Raw genomic sequence first — 12,632 nt, 5'->3', positions numbered from 1 at the left:
TTTTTTAAGAGTTTTAATGTATTCCTTTAGTACTGGCAGTTGCTTTTCCCAGTCTGCTGCTGCTGAAGAAATTCCTAATGGTTAATGTCAGATCCCAGATACCGGCCTATAATGCTGAGAAAGGAAATAGTGTCAGAGAATCTTGATTTTTAGCTGCTGTTTTACTCTGCAGGAGCAGAGAGAAATAGGAGTAGGGGTAATTTCTTTCCTTTAGCAGCTGCTGAAGTAGACCTGACATTTGGGTTGGAAAAGTGTATCAACTCACCTCAATTTAGAGAAATGATTTTTTAACCTTAAGAAATTAACATATGTATTGCATCACTGAGGAGGTTTTTCTGTGGGCTTGTAGCAGGAAAAATCCAGACACTCTATGGGGCTATGCTACAGACATGGTGGCCCATGCAAGGAACTGGCAGTTGTGGGAGACAATGGCAATGATTGACACTTGCCTGGCAATTTACAGCATACTGTTTCAAACCTGATTGAATTCTCTCAGTAAGCCTGAGATAAAGAGGTTATTTTATGCATTCCACAGATGAGAAAATAGACTTGCTTTCTTAAGCAACAGGCAGTGAGTTACAATCCAGAAGTGAACACAGTCTCTCTGAATCCCAATCCTACACCCTTCCCAGTAAACAGGTTCTGTTCCACTGCATGGCAATCAGTTGTGAGATGTTTCGCACAAGAATTTGTCATTAACAAAAGAATTATATTTGATAGTGATAATTTAAAATCATAAGTCAGAGTCTCTCATTTTCTTGTATTGAAGTGCATTTTTTTTAAATTTTTTTTTTTTTTAGATGGAGTCTTGCTCTGTCACCCAGGCTGGAGTGCAGTGGCACGATCTCGGCTCACTGCAACCTCTGCCTCCCAGGTTCAAGCGATCCTCCTGCCTCAGCTCCCCCTCAGAACTAGTAGCTGAGATTACAGGCATGCGCCACCATGCCTGGCTGATTTTTGTATTTTTGGTAGAGACGGGGATGTTGGCCAGGCTGGTCTTGAACTCCTGATCTCAGGTGATCCACCTGCCTCGGCCTCCCAAAGTGCTTAGATTACAGGCGAGAGCCACCGCCCCCAGCCTAAAGTGTATTTTTTGAGCAGAAAGAATGGGTCAAATTGCAGCAAGCTATCTGGGTAATCACATACAGCAGTTATAGCTGTGCAATAGCACTAAAAGACCGTGGCTGATGGAGATAATAATAGTTGCTGTGATTATAAGTTATTGCCTTGTTTTCCTCCCTGGAAAATACTGGGTTTCACCAAAGTTTGAATCTGAGTTCTCCTATGACAGTGTGCCTGCTTGTGTGAATATCATCCATTTTTAATATCTCCAAAATACATCAGTGGAGAATGTGGCTCATCGTGCAGCTTTCCTGATAGATCCGACTATGGTAGTGCACATACTACCTTTAAGCCCTGCTATGTATCATAGCTGGGTACTCATCCCTAACACATACCCTTCGCTTATGATGAAACTTCTAATGGACTCTTGCTTATAGGGAAAGCTTGTATAACCAACTCTCAATTCTTATTTGTATGTAAGGTCAAAACGACAGTGTTCTGTTAATGGCGATACTACTACAGTGTCTGCAGATATAGGCAATCGAAAACTGAAACACTCTTACGACACAAATACAGTGTAAACATTCTTGGAAAACTGGGAATTTGCTGCAGCATCACTCCTGGCCACTCCCCAGAAATTCGGAGGTTGGGCAAGCTAGTGTGATAGTAGAAACACTCGAAGTTTGGGAGTCATTTTTACACAAACTTGTGCTGTTGCTTTTTTTTTAAGGTTAAAAAAGGCATATTTTGATGCAAGAACATGGGATATGAGTTTGCACTAAATAAAGATCTACATCTACACAATAGATTCTCGATGGTGGGGAGGAGAAGAGCTTTTTATCTTCCATGAGATACTCAGCAATAGCCAAAGACCTTCTTGATTTTCCCAACTTAGGGCTGGAGTGTTAAAGCTATCGGCATCTAGTGGGTAGAGGCTAGAGATGCTATTGCTGTTAAACATCCTACAATGCCCAGCCTTTATCCCTGCAGCAAATAATTATTCACCCCCAAATGTTAACAGGGCTGAGGTTAATGAAGCCCTAATCTACACTGACATTAAAATGATAAGCACGTTGGTAGAAATTGTTATCTGATGCAGCTGAGCAAACTGCAACGGGGTTCATTTATAGAAGGGAAAAAAGGGTGTTGCTATAACCAGATATCCCCATGTCCTCAGATTTTGGGAGACAGTTTTGCTGTTGTTGTGGTGGTGGTGGTGGTGGTTTTTGGGACGGAGTCTCACTCTATTGCTCAGGCTGGAGTGCAGTGGTGCGATCTTGGCTCACTGCAACCTCCACCGCCTGCGTTCAAGCAATTCTCCTGTCTCCGCCTCCCGAGTAGCTGGAATTACAGGCATGTGCCACTACGCCTGGATAATTTTGGATTTTTAGTAGAGATGGGGTTTCACCATGTTGGCCAGGCTGGTCTCGAACTCCTGACCTCAGGCGATTCCCCCTGCCTCGGCCTCCCAAAGTGCTGAGATCACAGGTGTGAGCCTGACCTGGGAGACAGTTTTGTTCAAGTCCCCCAGCCAATGGTAGAAAGTTACAATATTTCCTGTAGGTTGATGGGTGACTTTGTTTTAGCTGTGGGCTAAGAGACTCTTTGCTTGATTCACTGCTATGTCCTGTTCCAAACTGTTGCTTTCAGCCCCGGCCTTTGCTGCCCTCCCCATGACTCCCTGGACCATTCTGTTTCACTTTGGATATGATTTTTCTTTCTTCCTGCCTGAAAAATCCCTCTTACATATGCTTATTGTGGGTTGCAAAGCATTGCTGATAGGTCAGCATTGTTTTTGAATTTCTCGTCTTCCTCCCCAAAGGAAATTTCCTGCTGCCCTTGAACTTGTGTAGGATTTAGCTGGCCCGTGGAGTGGCCAGAGTTCTCCACCCTCTCATATCTCAATCTTCTTTTTCAGATCCTTAGGCTATCTCTCTGAGTAGCCAGCAAAAACCCCACAAATTCCTATTTCTCTCTCATACAAACTAATTTAGCCTTCTTTGTTTCACTCCCTTCTTCCTCTGCCCTGGGTGGAGTGGGAGTGGGATTACTGAAATAGGAACATCAAAGCATTTTTCTAACAAACAACAGCAATCACAAAAACAACTCATATCCCAGGAGATAAATTATGCCACTCTTCTAGAAGGCAAAATGTAAGTACTTGTTTTATATAGAATTTATTTTCTTCCCAACACACTGGGGAGAAACAATGGAGTGTAGCTGTTGTGAGCAGTGGGCACTGGAGTTAGACCCCTTGGGGTTTGAGTCTTGGTTCCATCACCTGTTATCCGCATGACCACGGGCAAGTTACTTGACCTATCTATTGTCCCTTAGTTCCCTCACTATTACAATGGGGAAAATAGAAGTACCTACCTCAGAGAACTATTGTGAGAATTTTTAAAAGGCAGTGATGTGAAGTGCCTTCATTCAGTGGCTGACACATGGTGGCTGCTCGGCAGTGAGTACTGAAGAGTGGGATGTGTAAGTAGACTGCCCACATAGAGAAAGAGCATACAATGAGCACATTCCAACACACAGGGGTGAGTGTACTAAGCTGTAGGGTTCAAAGAAGACAAAGAGCTTCCGCCCTTAAAGAAATCCCAGGCTCCTGGGAAAGACGGAAAAGTCAACAAATAACTATAATGCAATGTGACAGTGCTACAGCAGAGGTCTGTTTGTACTTGTCAAAAGATTTCTACTCAGTAGTGACCATGACATCCTGTTGTTGTGGATAGACGTTAGTTTCTATCCCACTAAAGAATCACAATGCATATTTCATTCTCCGTGCAGTGAAAGGCAGTTAAATAGAGTGTTTCTGAGTGTTTGGATTTGGCCAGTCCCACTATCAAAATCCACAGCTTAAGGAACAGAGATGTGTCTCTGTTTGTCTTTGCTGGTGGGCTCCCCTATCCTCTATAGTCTTAAAGGGGGCTTCATCCCCCCATGGTGGGTTGTTTCTTGATTAAGATTTTGGGGCTTGCCGGGTATGGCGGCTCATGCCTATAATCCCAGCACTTTGGGAGTCCGATACAGGCAGATCACTTAAGGCCAGGAGTTCGAGACCAGCCTGGCTAACGTGGCGAAACCCTGCCTCCACTAAAAATACAAAAAAATTAGCCAGGCATGGTGATGCATGCCTATAATCCCAGCTACTCGGGAGGCTGAGCCAGGAGAATCTCTTGAACTCAGGAGGTGGAGGTTGCAGTGAGCTGAGATTGTGCCACTGCACTCCAGCCTGGGCAAAAGAGCAAGACTCTGTCTCCAACAACAACAAAAGACTTTGGGACTCAGCAGAGTCTTAGAATGCAACCAAGGACAAACTACCTCCCCCAGTCCTATAGGAGAGTAAAAAAGATTCATCATCCCACATCTAAAAAGGGCCTAAGTTGACAAGTAGAACTTTTAATGTGCCAGTTTTAAGTACCTTAAATCACTGAACCGTACGTTATTGTTTTTAATGATTTGCATAGTGAGTAAAGGACCTGAGTAAGCACATTTCCGAAAAGCAATGATTATTAAAATGCAACAAGCATTATTCTTTGTGTGATTTCAAAGAAATCCTCTCCCCAACCCCTAAAATATATCATGGCCTACGGTAACTTACAGAAACCCTGTGAGTTACTGTTTTGCTAATTAAAGTCAATGAAAACTCAGATTTTTAAAACAACTGTAGAGAATATTGGCAAAACATTGAGTGTCACAAAACAAGAAGCAGCTGTCATCATGGAACAGTATAAAATGAAAGTCAATCAAATGAGAAAAATATCGAAGTTGAATTTATTCCTTACACCTGACCTGGATAAATTCCAAGTGGATATGAATATTTAAATTCATAAAATGATACCATCACGGTATTGGAAAAAAACTAAAAGAGAGCTTATTCACCTTAAAGTGGAGAAGGCATTTCTAATGATGACATTAAATCCAGAATTATAAAAGATTGATAAATTCAATCTTTCAACATCAAAATTTCTGCATAAACATAGTCAAAAAATGACAAACTGCAAAAATATGCCTAGCTCTATTACAGACCAAAAACTAATTTCCCTAACATATAATGAGCTCCTACAAATAAGAAAGCAAAAGACCTACAATGCAATAGAAAAATGGACAAAGACACCAGCAGTAACTAGATAAAGAAAATGTGCCATGTATACACCATGGAATACTACACAGCCACAAAAAAGAATGAAATCATGTCCTTTTAAGCAACATGGATACAGCTGCCAACTAATGCAGAAACAGAAAGCCAAATACCACATGTTCTCACTTATAAGTGGGAGCTAAACATTGAGTACACCTGGACATAAAGACAGGCACGATAGACACTGGGGACTACAAGGAGGGAAGAAAGAAAGGGGGGCAAGAGTTGAAACACTATTTATTAGGTACCATGCTCACTACCTGAGTGACAAGCTCAATCATACACCAAACCGCAGTAACAGGAAATATATTCTTGTAACGAACCTGCACATGTACTCCCTGAATCTAAAGTAAGAGTTAAAATTTAAAAAAAGAAAAGAAAAATTGGCACAGAATATGAACAGGCAGGACCTGAGGAGAAAAAGTACACACGGCTCCTAGGTACATGCAAGTGGCTCAGCCTCACTCACAATAGAGAAATTCAAATTAAAGCCACACAGAGCCATCATTTTTCAATTATCAAATTACCAAAGATCCAAAAATCTGACAATATGCGTGTTTGATGACGGTATTCTGAAACAGGCATTCAGCATCTATTCCTCCTCTCTGATTCCTAACACAATTCAGTTTTATGTAGGCATTTATCCCTCCCAGCATATACCCTATACCTCAGCTCACATTTGGGACTGACTGGTCTAAGGATAATTCCACTCTCCTGGCAGTAATTGGTTCGGGAACCCAGGCCAGAATGAGTCAGTGTATGGCAGTGCCCTGAGGACAGGGGTTGACTCAAGAATAAGGATGTAACCAAAGGTATGTTGGAAGTTCCCGGGAGGGAAATTTCCTTGCTCTTAGGTGAACTTCTAATTGATGGCATTGCTATGTGAAACCTGTAATGGCTATAGCCATTTTGCCTCCATGAGAGAAACCAGCTAAGGCCAAAGCCAACACACATAGGAGGTCATCAAAGGGCATTGCAGAGAGATAGATTCAGAGCCACTAAATTAAACTGCTCCTGCAGCCTGCTTGCCTCCTGGACTTCCAGTTGTACGAAGCAATCATCTTCCTTATTGTCGATGTGAGTTTGAATAGAATTTTCTGTTACTTGAAGCTGCGGGCTAGTAGCCATGTAGCATAGAGAATGTTTCCAAGAATCTAAGTGAAACACATGGGTAAGTCAGAAGGAAAAAATGTCTCTGAAGTTTCTCAGACTTAGCAAACTGCCAAAGCACATGGCATGTGTTGATATAAAAACTTTCCAAATCAGGCTCCGAACTCCAATTAGAATATAGTACAGAAGCAGAGGGGAGAAAGGCTGGAGAGACCAGGACAAAAGTTATCACACTTTAACACTGGTTGTGATTGGGTTGTGGGCCTATTAACTAAGCTTTCTCTCTCCTATATTTCTCAGATAAAAATACCATGAATGTGTTACTTTTAGGATTAAAACTAAATACAAAAGTCCAATTGGATGTAAAATCGTAGAGAGGCTGGCCCGAGCAAACTCTCAATAAGTTGTCAGGTTTTCAAAATACAAGTCCGAAGGAAGAATGGATAGATAAATAAATAAATGCTTATAAAAACTTTGCATAAATTAGAGATTAGGAAGTTTAAGAATTCCTAGTAAACTCGAAGCTATTAGGACTGAGGGATTTAAAACAAAACCCGGCCGGGCGCGGTGGCTCAAGCCTGTAATCCCAGCACTTTGGGAGGCCGAGACGGGCGGATCACGAGGTCAGGAGATCGAGACTATCCTGGCTAATACGGTGAAACCCCATCTCTACTAAAAAATACAAAAAAACTAGCCAGGCGTCGAGGCGGGCGCCTGTAGTCCCAGCTACTCGGGAGACTGAGGCAGGAGAATGGCGTAAAACCCGGGAGGCGGAGCTTGCAGTGAGCTGAGATCTGGCCACTGCACTCCAGCCTGGGCGACAGAGCAAGACTCCTTCTCAGAAAAAAACAAAAAACAAAACAAAAAAACAAACCCAAAAAGCAAATTTAGAATATAGCTGTCATGTTTAAAGCAGAGCTCATTTTTCTGTTCTTCAGACAATGATTTTTCACAATATTTTTGAGATGTCATATTTCTAATCACCCCTCATAAGGAATTTGTTTTCATTTCCTAGTCATTCCACAGGCTGAGGGTCACTACATAATTCAGGTTGGGAGGCTGTCTCATCTTCTTCTGGATCAAAAAGAATGCTGAAGTGGATGAGATATTTTTCCCCTTATTTATTTTCTGACAACCCTGAGAAGTAGAGGGAAGATGAGGATTCCATAAAGGATACTCAAGTCTAGGGTAATTAGAGAGGGGGAAACCAGGGAGAGGGAGCAGTGACCTGGAAGCAAAGAGATTAAATAAGCCAGGGACTGAAAAATGCCTGCTGATTTGGCAACTAGGAAATCATTGATGACGTGGGCACAAGCAGTGATGAGAGTGAAGGTCAAGGCAGGTGAAAGACATTGTTTCACTCTTAAGACAGTTGGCTGCGAGGGAGAGGAGGAAGTAGCCCTGAGGATAAGAGTGCCTGTTTCTGGGCTGGAGGAAAGTGCCAGCAGAAAGGGAAAGCTGGTGGTACCTAAGGGCTCAAGGTTAACAAACCCAGTGGGGTTTAGGTGGTGGGGTGGAGAGCACAGGTGAAGCCATTTTCTCAGGCAGAACAACACTTCAAAAGGAAAAAAGAAAACGAAGGATGACTGTATATATGAATAAATTTATAAGTGGGAGGCGGCAGGAGACTGAGGAATTACAGTCTGACATCCTCTGTGTTTTCTATGGGAGCCAGGGTGGTGTGGGTTGTGTGAAGGGCGTTGGTGAGATTTTAAAAGTCATTAAGAAAGACACAAGAAGTGCTGAGTAAGAACCGGAGAACTGCCAGGAGTCCAGGTAACAGTTAGGGTCACAACCTGGAAAGTGTTAGCCTGCATGCTGGTGGCAGAGAAAGCAAATCCATCCAGTGCCATAGTTTTGGCCGATGGTAAGGTTGGGGAGAAAGGAGTGAAAAATCACTAGCTGTGGAATGATTGAATTGCAAAACTATGAGATCCACCATGGATGAGGAAATGAGGGGAGGAGAAGAGGTGGTGGTGGTGATGGTAGGAAGCTCAGAGGAAAAAAAGGAAAGAAGCGTTTAAAAAGGAAAGGCCAAGGACAGTGCTTCTTAATACCAGTTTGCAGAATAATAAAGAAGATTGTTAAAAATGCATGTCTCCAGGCTCCACGTGAGAGATTTCAATTTAGCAAGTCTTGGGTACAAGGTAGGAATCGGCTTTCTCCCCTAGGTTACTACTTTTTAAAAATGGGTAACATGGGCCAGGCACAGTGGCTTAGGCCTGTAATCCCAGTACTTTGGGAGGTCAAGGTGGGCAGATCATTTGAGGTCAGGAGTTTGAGACCAGGCTGGCCAACATGGTGAAACCCTGACTCTACTAAAATTAGCTGGATGTGGTGGTGCCTGCCTGTAACCTCAACTACTCGACAGGCTGAGGCACAAGAATGGCTTGAACTCAGGAGGTGGAGATTGAGGGGGCTGATACTGCACTCCAGCCTGGGTGACAGGGTGAGACTGTGTCTCAAAAAAAAAAAAAAAAAAAAAAAAAGAAAGAAAAGAAAAGGATAACATGTGCATGATGTAAAAGTCATTAAGGAAAAAGATATACAATCAAAGGTAAGGTCTCTTACCGCTGTGGCAATTCCTGCTGCCATTTTCTCACATGTTCTGCTAGGGACATTCAGTACACAGATAATCACATGCAATATATTCTTTTCTCTTATGACACATGCTGTTCTATACCTTTTTTCATATATATATATATATATATTTTTTTTTTTTTTTAGACAGGATCTCACTTTGTCACCCAGACTTGGGTATAGTGGCATGATCTCAGCTCACTGCAGCCTGGACCTCCTGGGCTCACATGATCCCTGCACCTCAGCCCCCCAAGTAGCTGAGACTGCAGGCATGTACCACAACATCCAGTTAATTTTTTGTATTTTTTTTTGGTAGGGATGTGGTTTCACCATGTTGTCTAGGCTGGTCTTGAACTCCTGAGCTCAAGCAATCTGCCTGCCTCAGCCTCCCAAAGTGCTAGGATTACAGGTGTGAGCCACAGCACCCAGCCACTTCACCATATATTTTAAAGATCAATCCTTATTAGTTAATTAAAAGATACTTCAGTATTCTATTGGCTGCTTGGAATTCTATCTTTTAATATCAAAAGATAGAGAACAATAGGTGTTTATACTAATTATTTCAGAGATACCCAACACTGAGAGAGTTTTTCAATACCCTATGTATAAAGCACCATAACTTAGATTATATGCTTCTTTGTTTGTTTGTTTGTTTTTGGAGATGTGGTCTCACTATGTTGCCTTGGCTAGTCTCAACTTCCTGGGCCCAAGTGATCATGCCATCTCAACCTCCCAAGTAGCTGGGATTATCAGTGTGCACCATGGCACCTGGCTCTAGGATTCTGTGTGTGTGTATGTGTTTTTTTTTTTTTTTTTTTTTTTTTGAGACGGAGTCTCGCTGTCACCCAGGCTGGAGTGCAGTGGCACAATCTCGGCTCACTGCAAGCTCTGCCTCTGGGGTTCACACCATTCTCCTGCCTCAGCCTCCCGAGTAGCTGGGACTACAGGCGCCCGCCACCATGCCCAGCTGATTTTTTTGTATTTTCAGTAGAGACGGGGTTTCACCATGTTAGCCAGGATGGTCTTGATTTCCTGACCTCGTGATCCGCCCGTCTCGGCCTCCCAAAGTGCTGGGATCACAGGCGTGAGCCACCGCGCCCGGCCAGGATTCTGTTTTTAATAGAAGATTTTGACTTGGGGTCATTCATGGACTATTTACACATTGAGAAACACTTGTCATAGGACCTAAGCATATAATGAGTTTACAGGAAGGAAATATTGAGATAAAGGGAGCAAGAAAACTGGAAGAACAGGGAGGTTTTACTTTGCGTCATGATCTTTATTGATTTGAGAGATTTTATACTGATATATATCACCCTCCTATAATGTATATACAAAACATATTATTTGTACATAATTAGAAAATACTTATGTATATTAACAGCTACTGAATCCTGGTGACAGAAGGTGAGGCAAAACAAAACAAAAACCCCGCTAAAAATCAAAAACCCCAAATGGACAAAAAAAAAAAAACTAATAAGAAATATGTTCCCATGTACTGTCAAGGTTTCCATAAAGAAAGCAGTGAAAAATCTCCAAAGGAAAGCTCTTTTTATGACGTCATTGGGATGTTCTTTTTGTCAGTAGAAAAAAGCTCCAGCCATCAAAATGAAATGCAATGAGTCTGCAACCTTGAATTCCCCGGGACTCGTCAATTCTGCTTGGATTCCTTGACTTGGGGCTAGGACTAATTTAGAAAGTAGCAGAAGGTGGATTAAAACACATGTTCATCTGATTCCAGTCCCCAGGCTCTTTCCATTAGGAACACCACCTTCTCACCAAAGGATGTTCCTGGTGTTCCTTGCCAGAGGAGACAGGCATCTGGCCTCCAAAGGTGACAACTCTCATTTCTACTTAACTACAGGGAGGCGCTCGGGATGACACTGGTAGCTACTAACACAGGGGGTGAACTCTTCAGAGAATCATCCGGCCACATCAGTTGGCCTAGTAGGTCCTGCTGGAATTGTGCTACCCACCGCTGAAATAGAAAGATAAACAGGGCCGGGCGCGCTGGCTCATGCCTATAATCCCACCACCTTGAGAGGCCGAGGCAGGCGGATCACTTGAGGTCAGGAGTTTGAGGTCAGCCCGGCCAACGTGGTGAAACCCCGTCTCCACCAAATACAAAAATTAGCTGGGCGTAGTGGCGCTCTCCTGTAGTCCCAGCTACTCAGGAGGCTGAGGCATGAGAATCATTTGAACCCAGGAGGTGGAGGGTGCAGAGTTGAGATCGCACCACTGCACTCCAGCCTTGGTGACAGAGTGAGAACCTGTCTCAAAAAAAAAAGATAAACAAGCTCTTTCATGTGATATAGTGAGGCACATTAGACATCAGACTGGCATAGAAGAATCATTTAATGTCAAAAGATGAAAAACGATGCATGTGTATATTATTTTTAATTTAGGGATTCACAATATTTGGGGAGTTTCGCAATATCTTGTATGCTTTCCCTTTCCTTTCATCGCCCTGCTCCCAAAGTGTGGTAAGTTTAAGAAAAGTGAATTATTTTTTTGAGACATAACAGAAGACACTCTCAGGATGACACAAAACCATAACAAGAATTACTAAACTAGTTGGTGTCACTAAAAACATATTTTACATTATTCATCATATGGAGTTGACATTTAAAAAAAAGGAGATTGGGTTGAGATTTCCAAGAAGAATCATCTCCTAGTTAGTAAGAAAGTATTTTATTTTCACTTGTTTAGCTCCATATCCAGATGACGGTATTTTATAACTATATTATGCAAGATTTGGGAAGTTTCCATTTGATATTTGTTTTCCTGATGTGATCTAAAGCAATACACAGCAAATGGCTAAAAGAGATTCACGTAAGAATTCTAGGGCACTTCTTTTTTTCCTTTTCTTTGCTTTCCTTTTTTTTTTCTTTGTGACAGGGTCTAAGTCTGTCACTGAAGCTAGAGTGTGCAATCACAGCTCACTGAATCCTCGACTTCCCAGGCTCAGGTGATCCTCCTGCTTCAGCATCCTGCATAAGTGAGACCACAGGTGCACACCACCACACCCAGCTAATTTTTGTATTTTTTGTAGAGATGGGGTTTCCCCATGTTGCCCAGGATGGTCTCGAACTCCTGGGCTCAAGTGATCCTTCCAGCTAGGCCTTCCAAAGTGTTGGGATTATAGGTGTGAGCCACCACGCCCAGCCTTCTCTTCCAAATTATCTTCACCTTCATTTCATATTATTTTTTCTTTCCTTGAACTGCTATTCTAAGCTGGTGAAATGCTTTGAAATGTTGAAGAGTTACCAAATGAATGATAAAACAGATTAGGCCGGGCATGGTCACTCACGCCTGTAATCCCAGCACTTTGGGAGACCCAGGCGGGTGGATCACCTGAGGTCAGAAGTTCAAGACTAGCCTGGTCAACATGGTGAAACCTCGTCTCTACTAAAAATACAAAAATTAGCTGGGCGTGGTGGCGGGTACTTGGGAGGCTGAGGCAGGAGAATCGCTGGAACCCGGGAGGTGGAGGCTGCAGTCAGCCAAGATCACGCCATTGCACTCCAGCCTGGGCAACAAGAGCAAGACTCCGTCTCAAAAAAAAAAAAAAAGAAAAAAGAAAAAGAAAAATCAGATTAAAATCTCTAATTGGAAAGCCATTGGTTTCTGTGCTTTGTTTAATCAATGTATATGAACTAAGTGTTAATTGATGCTAACAGCTTTCTCTACTAGGCCCTGTGGAACATGCTGAGAAGTGCCTTGCCCTCAAGGAATG

This window comes from Rhinopithecus roxellana, chromosome 5 (assembly GCF_007565055.1).
Source record: "Rhinopithecus roxellana isolate Shanxi Qingling chromosome 5, ASM756505v1, whole genome shotgun sequence".
Lineage (NCBI taxonomy): Eukaryota > Metazoa > Chordata > Mammalia > Primates > Cercopithecidae > Rhinopithecus > Rhinopithecus roxellana.
Note: the sequence above shows the minus strand (reverse complement) of the source record.